The sequence below is a fragment of the Aythya ferina genome, assembly GCF_964211825.1.
Source record: "Aythya ferina genome assembly, chromosome: 1".
In the NCBI taxonomy this organism is placed as follows: domain Eukaryota; kingdom Metazoa; phylum Chordata; class Aves; order Anseriformes; family Anatidae; genus Aythya; species Aythya ferina.
Window position 1 is genome coordinate 34,325,701 of NC_140296.1, and position 18,570 is coordinate 34,344,270.

Below are 18,570 nucleotides of genomic sequence, written 5' to 3' on the forward strand. Positions count from 1 at the left end.
ATAAATAAACCTAAATGTTGTTAGTTCCATGCTCACAGAATAAAGAATTCATATTGTATGTGGATACTGTTCTGTGAGGAATACTGCATTACTGTTGAGACTAGTTGGTTAAAAGCCTTGGGCTGAATTTTCGATTAAAATATAAATAAATAAATAAAAACTGAAGTAAATGTGTACATACATGGAAAAAAAAGGTATACAGGCATTCAGTTGCATATGTGAAAATAATAAAAAAAAAATAAAAAATAAAAAAGGAAAAGCTTTGGAGACATACTTTTTTGGTTTCCAATTTCGCTTTCAACATTTATGATTTACTCTAACATTGAATGTAAGAAAGAATAAGTGAATAAATTCTACGATTTCCATGTCTACTATCTTAGCACTCATGGAATAAATTCTTCGGGGGGGGGGGGGGGGGGGAGGTCGGGGAGGAGGTGTAGGGGGGAATGTAAGAAGCTTTTCCAAGTATTGATCCATTCTTTTTTTTTTTCTCTTTTTTTTTTTTTCCTCCTCTTCTCTTCTCTTCTCTTCTCTTCTCTTCTCTTCTCTTCTCTTCTCTTCTCTTCTCTTCTCTTCTCTTCTCTTCTCTTCTCTTCTCTTCTCTTCTCTTCTCTTCTCTTCTCTTCTCTCTCTCTTCTCTTCTCTTCTCTTCTCTTCTCTTCTCTTCTCTTCTCTTCTCTTCTCTTCTCTTCTCTTCTCTTCTCTTCTCTTCTCTTCTCTTCTCTTCTCTTCTCTTCTCTTCTCTTCTCTTCTCTTCTCTTCTCTTCTCTTCTCTTCTCTTCTCTTCTCTTCTCTTCTCTTCTCTTCTCTTCTCTTCTCTTCCCTCCCCATGCCTTTCCCTTACATTTCCCTTGCCTTTCCCTTACATTTCCCTTACATTTCCCTTGCCTTGCCTTCCATTCTATTGCCATGCTTTGCCCTGCCTTGCCTTGCCTTCCCTTCCCTACACATTCCCTTTCTTACACTTCCCTTCCTCTTCCCCTCCTCCTTTCCCTCCTCCTTCCCCTCCTCCTTCCCCTTCCCATTTTTTTTTCTTTTCATTTCATGACAATGGTCTGATTGTATCATGTGCATTCTTTTTGAACTTTAAGCATATAAATTAAATGTGAAAACACCTGAAACAGTATAACCAATGCATGTTACTATTATGTCAGATTAAGAAAAAAAAATTGATTCAATTAATCTTTTATAAGTATTTCAATAAGATTTTCACTTGGCCTTGAAATACAATTCAGTATATTAAAAGGAGTTTGATATGCCAGGGGAATATAATCTGTTTATTTTTCAAAACTGAGACCATTCTGGAAAATTTTAACTGAGGTAATAGAAGTTTCATTTGAAAGCATGCCAGAGAAATCAACTAAATCTCATTTTCTTCATTAAAAAGACAACCCAGAAAGAGAATTTACAAGACTTTCAATCCTCATATAAATAGACACAGGAACATGTACATGTATACACACATAAACACACATTAAAAACATATTGTCTAGAAAGTAACTGAATGACTTCTCAATGTCAGTAAATTCTCATTATTTTTAGTTCAAGTCTTACCAAAAAGTCTTACCAAAGTGCAGTCACTGTTTTAAACTAGATTTTTTATTTTATTTTATTTTATTTTTTTTCTGAAAAACTGGCCTATTATTTAAATCCTGCAGTGTAGGTGAGAACTTCTGGAAATCTGACATTATTATTCAGAAACATATTTTAATTGTATTTAGCACCAGGATCTTCAAAAGTATTTTAGGGCTCAGCTGTTATTTCAAGGCCAGATACTTTGTGTGGGATTCAGTTAAAGGGCATAGGCACATTTAAATACTACATATAGTTAGGTATCTGAGCTACATAATGATCAATAAATGCTTCACAAATACGGCTTGAATTAGTTGCTACACAAAAATGTCTAATGCTGTTTGAAATACTATGGGGTTTATAAATCCTGTCTACCCCTCTTGAAGAGTGATACACATGGATATCTCAGTCACATGTAGAAATTAGATTTTGATATCTAACATTGGGCATCTAGTCTGGAATAGAATATCATCCTTTACAGGTTGGTTGAATTCACTACACTATTATTTTTCAGCATTACATCCTCAAAGAATTTGTATTAACTCTATCACCTATATCAGTTTGCCAAGAGCTAGCACCATATGAATAGATATTTACCTCAAACTAGTTCACAAATATGCTGGGATTCATTTCCCTGGTTTATATATTAGAATTATAAACATCTGCATTTGAACTAGTCATAATAATGGCAGCAAGTATTTTAAAGGTGCAATTTGTCTTCTGAACAGAATTGTCAGTACTAAGGTGAGATGAACCGTGCTCTAAAAATTAGTGGTTTTATCAATGGACTTTATGTAAGGTGGCTAACTAATCTGTAGACATCTAAGAGATATCTGAGGGATCCTAGATAGAGCAATTTGTTACTCTTCAGTTACTTGCGTCTCTGTCCTAATCATTTTATGTTCAATAACTTAGGTGCCTAACTTAACTGTTGGTCTAAATGTTCAGATAATAAAAATTATGTATTTTAACAGGAATTACAGCCCTAGTTTGAAATTACTGGGAGCTGGCTGACTGTGAAGAGTCACAGAGTCACAGAATTGTTGAGGTTAGAAGGAACCTCTGGAAGTCATGTGGTCCAACCTCCTTGCCCAAGGAGGGACAACTAGATCCACTTGTCCAGGATCATGTCCAGACAGCTTTGTAGTTCTGTCCCAAGGTGGGAGACTCTGCAGCCTCTCTGGGTAATCTATTCCAGTGCTTAGTTACACAGTGAAGTGTTTCCTGAGGTTTTGACAGAACTTCCTGTGTTTCAGTTTGTGCCCATTGGCTCATGCAAGGTGTCACAAAATGACTTAAGAAGTTATATTGCTTAGGGACAGGCCTTTTCAGAACTGCCAGCATAGAGCTGGGGAGGAAACACAAGCCACTGGCACCTCACCACGTACACAGCATTTTGTTATCTAATTTAATGGTAAAGCTGTGGATTTCTGCAACAGTCTCTTTCTCTCTCTGAAGGTCTAGACGTTAGCTAGACAAGTGTGAATATGAACTAGATGATAACTGCTTGGCCTCAAGGAGAGAGGCTGGTCTTTTACTCTCTTTTATTAAGCAGGGTAGGCAAAGAGCCATTTGTGTCTTTAATCCATTGCTTTTTAATATAGGCAAAGACATTTGTAAGACAGCAGCTTCTGCCAATCTTTATGAGTTAAACATCTCCAGGGAAAAAGACTGAAAACAATCTTGCAATTCTTAACAGTTACAGAAGGCTATACTTACAAAACGTTCATATAATAGCACAAAACATAAGGTTCTAATTCTTCTTTCTCTTTCACTGATGACTTTACTGGACAACCTTGATAGCTTCTGGGGATTTTTTTCCAGAAAGTTTCACCAGATTATTTGTGAGGGCAATCAAAAAGACCAAATAATATATACATTTAAAACAAACAAAAAGAAGAAACATCTATTTCTGTTTCAGACCTGCTTAGGATTTGAAATTCAGTACTTAGAGCCTAATTCTGCAGATATATTTCAGAATTGCTTTCTTGTGATTGTGAGTTGTTAAGTTGCTACAGTTCTAAGTACTAATTTAAAATACTACTTGCCCTCATGGAAATGACTTCATGCTCATGGAAACTGTTTATTAACTGTTGCCCTGAAAAAAAAAAAAAAAAAAAAAGAAAAAAAAAAAGTGATTTATAAAGACAACTATAGGAGGCATCAACTTGGTACTTGGCGTATCATATTCTTTAAAATGATTATTTAAAAGACAAAAAAAAAAGGACTGAGTAGTTAAGTAGTAGCATGCATTACTGTATTAGGTACTGAAAAGTTTCAGTAGCCAATAAAAATAAGAGCACATTCTTTGTTGTCTCAGGTTCTGAAGAGCTTCAAGTCTAAGCATACAAAGAAAGAAAACAGAATATATGTCAAGCGAAAGAATGTGAAAATGACAAATAAATAAATAAATAAAGGTTTGTTTGCTTCTTGTATTTGTTCTGTTTTCACAGAATCACAGAATCACCAAATGGTTGAGGTTGGAAAAGGACCACTGGAGGTCATCTGGTCCATATACACACACACTCAAGCAGGGATGCCTAAAGCAGGCCACCCAAAAACTTGTTCAGGCAGCTTTTGAAAATCTCTAAGGAAGGAGAAGACTCCGTAGCTTCTCTGAGCAAGCTGTTCCAGTGCTCTGTCACAATCACTAAAGAAGTGCTTCCTGATGGTTAGATGGAACCTCCTGTGTTCCAGTTTGTGCCCATGGCCTCTTGTTCTGGCACTGGGCATCACTGAAAAGAGCCTGGCTTTGTCCTCTTAGCACTCTTCCTTCAGGACATCAGTAGGATTCCCCCTAGGCCTGGGAACTGAACAGTCCCAGCTCTCAGCCTCTCATCATAGCAGAGGAGCTCCAGTCCCTTGATCATCTTGGTAGCCCTCCATTGGACTCTTTCCAGTATGCCCAGGTCTCTCTTCTAGTTGGGGGCCCAGAACTGGACATAGTACTTTAGGTGTGGCATCACCAATGCTGAGTTGAGGGGAAGGATCACCTCTCTTGACCTGCTGGCAATACTTTGCCTAACACTGCTAAGAATACCACTAGCCTTTTTAGTGGCAAGGGCACATATTGCTGACTCATGTTCAACTTGGTATTTACCAGGACTCCTTGGCCCTTTCTTGCAGAGCTGCTTTCCAGCTGGGTGTCCCCTAGTACGCTCTGGTGGCTGGAGTTGCTCCTCCCCAGGTGCAGGCCTTTCCTGTTCTCCAAGCACATGTCCTTGATGAACTTCATGACATTTTTGTCAGTCCAGCTCTCCAGCCTATCAAGGGCCTGCTGAATAGCTTCATGGCCCTCTGGTAAATCAGCCACTCCCCCCAGTTCTGTGTCATCTATGAATTTATCAAGGATGCACGCTATCCATGATCCGGATAGTTAATAAAGATGTTAAACAGGGTTGGACCTATTAATGACCCCTCCTCCTCACTGTGTGCCCATCCCGCCCATACTTCAACAGTTTATTTGTTTTTAGTGTACATTTTACCTTGTTAGTCTCTGTCCAAATAAGTAATCATTGTAAGTCCCATCTCTTTGTTCTTTGTTTACTGTTGGCACCATTCTGCAAAACTAATCATTTAACAAGATCATTTACTGAGATTTGCTTCAAAGTAGGTACTTATATCTCCTCTACATTCTCTGAATACTCCTTGATCATTAATGTAGTTATGGGATAGGAAAGTGGAATACTTTTACTTTTAGCAAAGGAACCTTTGGAAACTAAGCAAGAGATTGCAGCTGTACCAATGAACAGTTATTGCACAACAAACAGGTCATAAAACTACTGAAAACATTTCCTTACATTTGGAGATGTTATCTGTATGAAGCACTATAAAACAAAACATATATCTTAACATATTAGTACAATCTTTCAAATTTAAAGGGAGAAAGTGGTCAGCTATCACTGTAGGAGTTTCATTACATGCTGCTTCCTTTACTTACTATTAAATAAATGTTCAGTACATCAGGTTCAATTTCGGGGGGGGGGGGGGGAGGGGGGAAGGTTGTATTTCTTTTCTATTAATATTAAGACAAATGCGTTGGTATTCTCTCTCAGGGATTTCTGTAAACACCTACTGATTTAGTTCAGTATCCTGGCTGTGAAAAACAATTCAAGAAACAGAACTGGACCAAACCAAACTAAAACTGCAAACAAAAACAAAACAAAGCAAAGCAAAGGAAAACAAAATAAAACAAAACTCCAGGAATCATAACCCTTGTACTTTCAACAAAGTCAGCATTTCAGTAGATAGGTCTTCTAAAGTAGATAGGTCTTCCAAAAGTATCTGGGTCCTCAACCTTGCCCTTTTTGAAGACAGGAGTTTTGAAGACCGGGGAGGGGAGGGGACCACTGCACTAGGAGGTTGTGACTACCCAGAGGAGAAGCTGTTGTTCCACATCACTAACCTAGAAATTTTGAGACTGCCTCAAGGGTGACTATTGTCTTTTCTGTTTTAGATTGTACTTGGTGATATAACAGCTATCGTGTATGTCCAGTCACTTTATTTATCATAATTACTGATGTGGAGCAGAAGAAAATACTTCCTTTTATCCTTGTGAACAATGACAGTGGGAAGTGTGAACTGATTATTGGGAACCTCCTTGTCTCCCGGTACCCCAGCATCTTACTGGCCATGTTGTAGACATTTTGACAGTGAGCCCTATCAAAACATTCAAAGCATCTCCAAATATCACAGAATCACAGAATCACAGAATTTTCTAGGTTGGAAGAGACCTCAAGGTCATCGAGTCCAACCTCCAACCTAACGCTAACAGCCCTCCACTAAACCATATCCCTAAGCTCTACATCTAAGCGTCTTTTGAAGACCTCCAGGGATGGTGACTCCACCACTTCCCTGGGCAGCCTGTTCCAATGCCTCACAACCCTTTCTGTAAAGAAGTTCTTCCTAACATCTAACCTAAAACTCCCCTGGCTCAACTTAAGCCCATTCCCCCTCGTCCTGTCACCAGGCACGTGGGAGAACAGGCCAACCCCCACCTCTCTACAGCCTCCTTTAAGGTATCTGTAAAGAGCAATAAGGTCACCCCTGAGCCTCCTCTTCTCCAGGCTGAACAAGCCCAGCTCCCTCAGCCGCTCCTCGTAGGACTTGTTCTCCAGGCCCCTCACCAGCTTCGTCGCCCTTCTCTGCACCCGCTCAAGCACCTCGATGTCCTTCTTGTAGCGAGGGGCCCAAAACTGAACACAGTACTCGAGGTGCGGCCTCACCAGAGCTGAGTACAGGGGGACGATCACCTCCCTAGCCCTGCTGGTCACGCTGTTCCTAATGCAAGCCAGGATGCCGTTGGCCTTCTTGGCCACCTGAGCACACTGCTGGCTCATATTCAGCCGACTGTCCACCATCACTCCCAGGTCCTTCTCTGCCTGGCAGCTTTCCAACCATTCCTCTCCCAGCCTGTAGCTCTGCTTGGGGTTATTGTGCCCCAGGTGCAGGACCCGGCACTTGGCCTTGTTAAACTTCATGCAGTTGACCTCAGCCCATCGGTGCAGCCTATCCAGATCCTCCTGCAGAGCTTTCCTACCCTCAAGCAGATCGACACACGCACCTAACTTGGTGTCATCTGCGAACTTACTGAGGGTGCACTCGATGCCCTCGTCCAGATCATCGATGAAGATATTAAAGAGGACCGGCCCCAGCAAATATACCAAGGTCCCAGATTCTTATTCAGTCGAATATAATCTCCAGGGTCTCTTGGATATTAATATAGCCAAAGTAAGTGGATAGCAGGATAAAGGCAAATTTTTGGCTTCCCTGAAAAATTATTTGGTTAGGGATACTCATTTTTGTAAATACAGGGCTGAGCAAGAGGTTTACCACTTAAGGTTTACATGTCTTTCTCATTTCTGAAGTCTCCCTGGAAAGCAGACGTTCTATGGTTCTATGTCTTTGACCTGACATGTTGCTCTGCAGAGCTGAGTTTTTCAAATAGACTTCAAAGAGAGATAAAGTCTGAGTTCACAAAGACTTTGTTCTTTTAAAACCATTTTCAGCTCAGTTGTAGGTGGCCATCTCATACTCACATCCTTTCTGCCAGGATTTTTTTCTTCAAGATATGGCTTAAGTTTCCTTAAACAAAAGAAGAACTGCAATATGAATATCCAATATATTTGCTGAATCTGCTCTATCTGTTAGACTACGAGTGCAGAGGGTAGTGTCACACTCTTTCTGTCACAATCTAGAAGATAAAATGTCTTAAGAGCCTAATCACAGGGTAATATGCAAGTCTATAAACCCAGTAGAACCCCTAATAGCTTTAGAGAGTCTAAAGCTTAACTTTTTCATCAGAAGTCTTATCAGAACTTCACAATGTAGCTTGTACATCTTTATGTTTTATTTTGTATGTTTCATTCATTGACCATGAGCCAGCACTGTGCCCTTGTGGCCAAGAGGGCCAATGGGACCCTGGCACATATTAAAAGGAGTGTGGCCAGAATGTCAAGGGATGTGATCCTCCCCCTCTGCTCTGCCCTCGTCAGGCCTCAACTGGAGTACTGTCTGCAGTTCTGGGCTCCTCAGTACAAAAAAGACAGGGATATCCTGGAAAGAGTCCAGAAGAGGGCCACAAAGATGATACGGGGCCTGAAGCATCTTCCCTATGAGGAAAGGCTGAGAGACCTGGGTCTATTCAGCCTGGAGAGAAGAAGACTGAGAGGGGATCTTATCAATGTTTATAAATACCTGAGGTGTGGGAGACAGAGGGATCTGGCCAACCTCTTCTCAGTGGTTTGTGGGGACAGGACAAGGGGCAATGGCCACAAGATAGAGCACAGGAAGTTCCACATCAACATGCAAAAGAACTTCTTCACAATGAGGGTGACAGAGCACTGGAACAGCCTGCCCAGGGAGGCTGTGGAGTCTCCTTCTCTGGAGATATTCAAGACCTGTCTGGATGCCTACCTGGGCAACCTGATCTAGGGAACTTGCTTTGACAGGGGAGTTGGACCCACTGATCTCTCAAAGTCCTTTCCAACCCCTACAGTTCTGTGATTCTGTGATTCTAAAGCAAACAGATATTGAAAGTTTGGCTCATTGTTTAAATACCCAATCCACTTAACCTCTAATTCTTAGAAACTAGGTATGCAGAAGATTCAGTTAAAGAAACTCATCAATACGACTAATAGAATCATTAAGGTTTATTCATACATGCCATGAAGTCACATGTTTTAGCCTCAGTGAATCAATATGTATTGCAAATTCATTTTCATGAGCTTTCTTTTCCATTCATCACTGATTTAGTAAAGTGCAAGTGCGTGGTGCCTCTGCATAATTACAGGTGCCTGTTTCAATGTTACTAGACAAGTTATAATTAATATGTAAATCCTTTTCTTTCTTCTGAAGGGGAGAAGCATGTTGGTATTTTAAAGAGCAACGTGTGAGCTATGGGGCAGTGACAGGATAAATATAAGGAGAGTTCATTTGTGTATGTGCTGAGGAAGGTAAATTACAAGCTTCACTGTCCCTTACTACTAACAAAATTGTGCAAAGTTATGCATCAGGAGGCTGCTTCAGAAATAGCAGAAATTGAGGCATAAATGGTTACAGGACATGGGAATAGAGAAGAACTTGTTGTCCTGTAGGCAGGCACAGTAGCAAAATCACACAGGAAAGAAATTAAAAAAAAAAGGGGGGGGGGGGGGGGGGGGGAGGGAGAGAGAGAGGAAAAGGGTCAGATGAGAAACAAAGGAAACAACAATGGAGTTTGTTCCAAACTCTACTCATACAGATTTAAATCAAGAATAAAACCAGTTCTGGGTGTAAAAGAGAGTAAATGGGAGGTGAATTTGAACCATTCATTGAGAAAGTTTTCATGTCCATGACTGTGATATTAACAACAGCATCAGTTTTGTCAGTTCTGTGGTGTTTTTTTTCAACTCATTCACAACTTCATTGAAGCTCCACTTGAGAATCCACAAACCAGTAGAAATTAGGACCTAGAAAAATATTTTAACAAATATTGACCTTATTTTTGTCCTACTAAGAGAGCTCAGTTTAGCTTTTATCCAAGAACTATCCAGGCAGTTGTCAATGTAGCATGTGGGTTTTTATGTGATTTAACCCCATTTTCCCAGGTGCCAAAAATAAGACACCCTTCTCACTGATGAAATAATCTGAAAGTTGACAGCTCCTGATTTTCATTTTATTTGTAATTTTACTCAATTTGTGAGATGTGATGATTACAGATCCAGTTTTATATGTTTTTTTCTGGACTGTGTGGAACTCCAGTGGCTTCAGTGGGGTAGAGTGACCACAAAATGGTAGAGTTCTCTATTCTTGGTGAAGTTAGGAGGGGGATCAGTAAAACTGCTACCTTGGACTTCTGCAGGGCAGACTTAGAACTGTTCAGGACACTGGTAGTGAAGGTCCCTTGGAAGTCAGTCCTGAAGGACAGAGGGGTCCAGGAAGGCTGGACACTCCTCAAGAAGTAAGTTTTAAAGCTGTAGAAGCAGGCTGTCCCTGTATGCTGTAAGATGAGCCAGCTGGGAAGAAGACCAGCATGGCTGAACAGGGAATTTCTGTTGAGTCTCCAGAAGAAAAAAGAGTTTATATCTGGTGGAAGAATGGACAGGCAACTCAGGGAGAGTACAAGGAAGTTGCCAGTGCATGCAGAGAAAAAATCAGAAAGGCTAAAGCCCAGTATGAGCTCAACCTGGCCACTACAGTAAAGGATAATTAAAAATGTTTTTATAAATATAAATATAAATAATGGCAAGAGGAGGGCCAAGGAGAATTTCCATCCTCTACTGGACACAGCGGGGAACATGACTACTGAAGAAAAGGAAAAGGATGAGGTTCTTAATGCCTTATATACCTTTCTTTACTAGTCAGACCACTTATCCTCGGGGTACTTAGCCTTCTGACCTGGAAGTCTAGGATGGGGGGCAGAAGAAACCCCCTACAATTCAGGTAGAAATAGCTAGAGACCTGGTGCTTCACCTGGACTGTCACAAGTCAGATGGGATGAACCCGAGGGTGCTGAGGGAGTTGGCCAATATGATTGCTGGGCCACTTTCCATCATCTATCAGTGGTCATGGTCATCTGGAGAGGCCCCAGATGACAGGAAATTTGCGAATGTGACACCTATCTATAAGAAGGGTTGTGAGGAGGACCCAGGGAAATACAGGCTAACCTTGGTGCCAGGAAAGGTGATGAAACAGGTCATCTTGAATGCAATCACACAGCATATGCGGGACAACTGAGTGATCAGGCCCAGTCAGCATGGGTTTATGAAAGGAAAGCCCTGCTTGACCAACTTCATCTCCTTCTATGAACAGGTGACCCACCTGGTGCAAGAGGGAAAGACTGTTGATGTAGTCCACCTAGACTACAGGAAGGCCTTTGACATGGTGTCTCACAGTAATCTCCTGAAGAAGCCAGCATCCCATGGCTTGGACAGATACACTCTATGCTGGGTTCAAAACTGGCTGGATGGCTGGGCTCAGAGAATAGTGGTGAATGAAGTGAAATCCAGCTGGCAACCAGTCACCAGTGGTGTTCCCCACCGGTCAGTATTGGGGCCCATCCTCTTTAATTATTGATGTTTTGGATGAGGGAATTGAGTGCACCTTCAGTAAATTTGCCGATGACACCAATTTGGGAGGAAGTGTTGATCTGCCAGAGGGTAAGAAGACCCTGCAGAGGGACCTGGACAGGTTGGATTGATGGGCAGAGGCCAATGGGATGTGGTTCAACATGGCTAAGTGCCAGGTCCTGCACTTTAGCCACAATAACCCCATGTAACACAACAAATTTGGGGGAAAGTGCCTCAAAAGCTGTTCAGAGGAAAAGGATCTGGGGGTGCTGGTCAATGCTCACCTGGACATGAGCCAGCAGTGTGCTTAGGTGGCCAAGAAGGCCAATGACATCCTGGCTTGTATCAGGAATAGTGTAGCCAGCAGGGCCAGGGAGGTGATCATTCCCCTGTAGTCAGCTCTTGTGAGGCTGCACTTCGAGTACTGTGTCCAGCTCTGGGCCCCTCAATACAAGAAGGACTTTGAGGCCCTGGAGCATGTCCAGAGAAGGGCTACAAAGCTGGCGAAGGGCCTAGAACACAAGTCCTATGAAGAGCAGCTGAGGGAACTGGGGTTGTTTAGTATGGAGGAGGCTTAGGGGAGACCTTATTGTTCTCTACAACTACCTGAAAGGGTGTTGTCGGGAGGTGGGTGCTGACCTCTTCTCCCAGGTAACTAGTGATAAGACTAGAAGGAATGGCCTCAAGTTACACCGGTAGAGGTTTACGTTGGATATTTGCACACATTTCTTCTCAGAAAGAGCAGTCAGGCATTGGAATGGGTTGCCCAGATGGTAGCATCACTGTCCCTGGGGGTGTTTAAGGAAAGGTTCGAGGTGGTGCTTAGGGGCATGGTTTAGTGGGTGACATTGGTAGAAGGGGGATGGTTGGACCAGATGATTTTGGAGATCTTTTCCAACCTTAATGATTCTATGATTCTATTCTTGCTATCTTAACAATCTGAACACAGAGCTACAAACTTTGTCTTAAGTATGCCAGTTGAAAAAGGTTTTAAAAATACATAGTTCTGAGGGTCATACAGCTGCTAGTTTTTGAGTCAAATCTGCTACATGAGTGTTGCACACTTCATACTTCTATAAGTGCCATTATGCTGACACAAATGAATTTTCATGTCTCCAGTCTGCAAGAAACTCCACTTAGTTGGGCTGCTGTACCCACGTAAAACCAAAGGTCTGATGAAAATCTTGGTTAAGGAAATTGCCCTGGAGCTAGAAGGGGAAAATTGAATTGTTCACACAAAAGAATTTGGTTATGAGAGCTTTTCTTCAGCCACTTGGGTCTGTCAGGGTTAGCTATCAGAGATATCAAGTCTGTTTTGTTTTGTTTTTATATCAAATAAATCCTGCACATGACTGAAGCTTTCAAACCTTTTGCTCAACCACAATCCTATCCTACAAATAAAAGCATGGTGGTGGAGAATATCTTCTAGCTGTGAGGCTTCACTACTGAACATACGGCTTAGAGTGGCACTCGTGAAAGATCACTTGCTTCTCAAGATTACAGTAGAAATTATCTAGATAAATTTTTTGTTTATTGCAACAGCTGGAAAAAGCTTGCATCTGAGCTTCATTATACAGCTCAAATCATGTTCAAAAACCCTCATAAGGAAAGATTGCTAGGGCACAGCTGGACCTCATAGTACTATGAATCCATGGGGTTCATTTTCTGATACAGTGGAGAAGAAAGGGTAAATTAAAGTCTGTGGAAAAGCACAAATCTGATGCTGTTTGTTGTGTTTTTTTTTGTTTTGTTTTGTTTTGTTTTTGTTTTTTTTTGGTTTGTTTGTTTTGTTTTGTTTTTTTAGCTCCCATTAGGAGCTTATACTGCTCCTGGGGGAACAGTATTCAGGCTGACCACTTTGATAAGACACATTATTGAGTATTCTTAGGGTTTAGAAGTGTTCCCAAACACCTTGCTGCGCAAAAAAAAAAAAAAAAAAAAAAAAAAAAAAAAAAAAAATTAAAACCTGTTACTAGAAAACACTTGTTGAAACCTTGGGTATCAGCTTTTTACCTGGAATGCTGGAATGTGCAGTTTCTGTGGGTTCATATGCAGTTTACTCTCTAAATACTTGAGATATGTCCTGGGGAGCTGGACAGTTGTAAAGACTTTCACTGCCCTGTTTGCTTATTTGTCAAATCTTCAGGCAAGAAGAAGTTTGCTGTTATTGGTTACCCCTGAAAAAAGAGAGGGGGTGGGAGGGTGGGAAGGGAAAGAGAGAGCTAAAGAATTGCTGAATTGGGAATGCAAACTATCAGAAAGATTATGCTAGCTTGTCTCTAACTGTAACAAGAAGTGGATGAGTAGATTTGACTGCAAAGAATTAGACAACCATCTATAATACTTGTAACATGAATTTTCCTAGCCTTCAGTCTTTGCTACACAGGAATTCCTTGACCTCAAACCAGTTTTCATGTTTTCACTACTTCTCAGGGGATTTATCCTCTATGAACTTGTTCAGTCTCTCCTGAAATATATAAAAACTTTAAACATCTTGTGACAGGGAATTTTATACTTCAACCATACATTTTATAAAGAACCTAGCAATTCTTAATACAGACTAGGCTGAGGTAAATAAGTAAATAGCATAAATAATGTTATTTATATACACACACAAAAAGGAATGTTTTGTTTTGCTGCACATCATGGAAACAAAATAGAAACGTAGGAGAGGAAGTGTAATTAAACTACAATTAATCTACTAGATTAAGTAGGAAATTCTTTATCTTTTATTATTTTAAATGATCGTAGACTTTCCTGAGAAAGCTCTCATAAATCTTTCTTTATATCTTTCTTTATATACTTTACGACTTAAATAGAACATTGCCCTGGAGAGAGAAACTGTACTCTTTAAAGTCCATCCAGGTGTCTGTATGCATTTAATGTTTTTCCTCCAGACAAGTTTATTTCTTAGTTTTCTGAGAGACAGTCCACCTGTTCTCAATTACAATAGGCACTGGTTCACTGCCTTGATCTTTTAGAAATGCAGATGTCTCCTCCTTAGAAGAAATATCATCTCATTGACTGACCAGTTAACCTTACTTTACAAAACTCTACCCCTTTGTGTCATGACTTAATGTACATGCATGACTAATTGTGAATCTCATTTAATGTTCTCAAAGATAAAACCAGAAATTTCATTGCTGGCCTTCATGTGACATCAGGCACAATGATTATTTGTGTTGACCATACCTTTTTTCAAGTTTGCTACAGCAAAATTTAAAGAGTATTTTGGAGGGATTTTAATGCCTAATTATACTGACTGTATGCCTAATTAATGCCTAATTATACTGACTGACTGTTGTAACATGACACTGAAAGCCTATAGATTCTGTCACTTGGATCCAAATGCTCCTGACCACTATCAGTAAGGGGTTACTGCATGTTAAGATCATCCTAGCTTTCAGTTTCAGTGAAGCCTCCAATTCTCAGCTGGCATACAATAACTAAAGTACATTCTGCTCCCTTAAAAAGAAGAACAGCAAAAGCAGTTCCCCACCTATTTCCTATTAGGTCTTTTACATATACTTTACATATATGTAAATACGTATTTACATTTTACATATTTACATTTAGGTATGTGTGTACTCATGTAATTATTATTTTTTCCTTCTACCTCAAAAATGTGCAATAAAGAGAGGTACATTAAACAAAACTTTTAGGATATGTTTGCATTTGTTTAGTTTTCTTTCTTTTTTTTTTTTTTTCAATTACATTTCAAAATTCCTGTAAATATTAATTTGTTAATAACTTTAGTCACCATGTACGAAGACTACTCTGTGCAATTGGCATCTATGTAGACCTGGCTCAGTGCTCCTGGAGCTGTATGCAAATCTTTAGTTTTATGTTAAGTATGAATTTATGTGCATAATTTGTGGTCCTCCTGAATCAATAAGGGTACAAGTGCTTTACAGCCTGATTGGTATTGTTGAACATATATAAATGTGTACATGTATTTCCAACAGATCTATAACAGCTATTTACTATCAGGTAAATATTAACACCACATACATGAAATTTAGAAGTGCCTATTAGGAGAGAAATCCATAAATAATTTTTCAAAGAGATGAAATATAATTGGGAATGTCTATTATAACTTGAAAATATTATGCCAGTGAAATTTGGAGGCTCTTTAACAAGTTGTATTGTCATTCATATTGATATATGAACATCAATAGCTACTTTTATACCTGTTATATCCACAAATAAATTGTTTTGAAATTTAAAACAATTGTTTTGAAATTTAAAACAATTGTTTTGAAATTTAAAACAGCATATTCCAGAGCATAAAATAAATATTTGCTGATGTAGTTAAAAAAACAACCAACCAACCAAAAAAAAAACCAACCGTTATGCCATAATTACACACCACTGAAAAAGGACTACATTCTAAAAATATTCTGCATTTGGAATTGCAGGTAATTTCTCCAAGATAATTCTTTCTCTTGCTCTGTCACCACTGAGTAGCAAGATACGCAGAAGTGTCTAAGTGTGTCTGTCCCAGTGAATACGTTAGAGACCTGAGCTTCTTTTCAAATCTGCCTCCTTATTTAGAATTTTCAGTGTTGGATGAGACTAAGAATCAGGATCTGAATCTTTCATGTAATGTCACTCAATATTAGTGTTGACAATGTAATAGATTTAATATATACCTATATGGAAAAAAAATCTAGCTTGTAGAACTTGTGAAAACAGTCATCTTGGTCTAAGATGAATCAATGCAGTTTTGATGCTTATTTCAGGTTAAACAAATTTTGTGGACAACATAATTTGGAATATGAAAAATGTTCTGACTCATAATTTTCAAAAATATGTTTGTCTCCACATTAAAAAAAAAAAAAAAAAGATGAAAAAAAAAAGTTCCTGTTTTCTTTTCCATTTCCTTTTCTTTGATTTTCACTATTATCAAGCAAAATTGGAAGAAGAAAAAAGTGAAAACATTAAAGATGTAAATTGCATAAAATAATGTTTTTAAATAAGAAACATGCAAAAAAAAAAGACTAGGAATTAATCTATTAGAAGACTTAAAAAATTAAAAATATTTCATATGTTTTTCCTTATTATTAAACAGCTTTATTAAGTACCCTGCTGGATCAAGCTCAGCATATAAACAGTTTAAGTCAGACATACACACAGATACACACTGATTAATACTGGAATTACAGAAATGCTAGAATCAAATTTTATATATATATAAATTTTTTTTAGATCAAAGTGAAAAAGTGAAGGGGTGTAAAGGTATATCCTGTCCCCCCACCCTAAAACTTATTCTGTGGAAACAGCTTATCTACAATCCTTCTCAATCATTTGTTTCGTCATAAGATAGTATTTTCCTCTGATGTCTCATATGTTTGGTAGAAATCAATTAAGTTTAATCAGCATAAAATGGCTAGTCTGCAGTCAGAGGCAACCCAAACAAAACAAGGATCTCAAAAAGAAGACCTGATTTACTAGGCATTGGTCAAATCAGTAAGAAATGTCTATAGAAAGTGAACAGTAGTTAGCTTCATAAGTAATAAATTCCAGAATAATGATTTCATCATGATGATATTTGCAATCATGAGTATATGCACGCACAGATTTCCATAAACTTAATTTGATCAGTACATGAAAATACCAAATCTGGTGAAATATAAACTACAATATGAAAATTAAAATCACTTTAGCTACATCAGGTAATATCAACAAATATTCTCAGCAGGGCTCTTAGTAAAAATTATTATTTTAAGTGAGTATAAGATGAAGTAACTACCAGTTGAATAATGCATAGATTCTGGTTATTGCACTTGATCTGCCTTTCATTGTTCATGGTATTTAAACATACAGTTTAAAATATTTCAAAAGCAATTGAAATTACTGGCATCTAAAAGAACCTGATGCTTTTCAAGCCCCAAAGAAATATATAAACCACTAGACATGAAGAATAATAGTTTTCTTATCATCCATATAATACTTCAGTGATGTATCAAATGAAAAGATAAAGACCAGAAAAAAAATAACATGGAAATAAGGAAATCCCTTTTAATGCAAATAGCACAAGTATCTGATATCCCCTATAAAACATAGTTTACTATATGCTTTAGAAAATTAAAATCAAATTACTTGAATCATTTTTCTTCCACACACCTTTTTGTACCCATCTCCTTTGTACCAGAGACTGAAAAACAACATTTGTATATAGTTAAAACCTTCTCAATGTTCTTATTAAGACAAATTATAACACTACTATTATTATATATATTATAAAATAATTCAAAAATAATCCACCTCATTGGTAAGTCCTTTAATATCTCTCCACTGAATCTAATCTTGGTTAGCTGAGTTAGATCTACAACAGATGTAGAATCTCTAGATAGCAAACTTAAGGTTAAGAGTGACCCCAAGATATAAAATATGTTCTTTATATAAAGAATGGTATATAAAATTTAACAAATTATAATGAATAAAGAATGGCATATAAAGTTTAAATTAATGCAACTGTCTTTAAAATTTAATATATAAACTTACTAAAAAGTCACAGATTTTGAACACAATTCACCTGTTCTTACCTACCTTTTTTAAGTCCCCTTCCTAACACTTTTGAGAAGACCATGACTCTTTCTTCCATGTATTACTTACATATACTTATTACTTACAAACTTATGTAGAAAGAGAATGTGTGCTTCTTTAGGGGTAACTGGTCAAAGATCTTTTCCAAGGCACAAGGGATAATAAAAAAAGGGAAACAGTAGTGGGAATCAAGTTTGTTCAATCACACTAATTTAAGAAGTCATGTGAGAATACAGGAATGTTTGTACCAGCAGGATCATCTACTTGAAGACTTCCAAGCTGAGAGACAATGACAAGAAATAAACCTCTCACTCACAGTAATCAGTGGCTTATCAAACTACAGGTGCCATTTCCAGGAAGATCAACCTAGACTTGGCAGCTGATAAGGATAATTGTGGCCAAGTGATGCCTGGCCTGGGAGGGTGAAGGAAACTCCAGAGCTCTGCAAACTCATGAGGATGTGCAGAGGCAAGGGAGAGCAGGAGGCACTAGGAGGTTGGTAGAAAAGGGTATAAAAAAATATAAAAGGCTTCTATATACAAAAGGTATAATATGCTCATCAGGACAATCCCTGCATCTGATCACTGCAGTCTGTCCCATCTCATATTTTTTTAAGAAATCTTTTCATGAACTCTCTCTTCCATGCATATGTGTGCTGCAAGGACTACACACTAGCTGCTGGCAAGACCAGTATATGTGTCAGTGAAGGTTGATGCCAGCTACTGGAGTCTGGCTGGGGGAGTTGCCACTGCTAGCCTGTGTTGCCAGCTACTGGAGCAAGTGAGCCTCTAAGCATCAATAGTTACAGGGCCCTCTCTGGACCTAGGAGGGTTCCACAGATTTGGGGCCTGGAGTGCCAGCCCACCAGTACTGGGGGACTGGTGAGAGTGGACTGGATGCC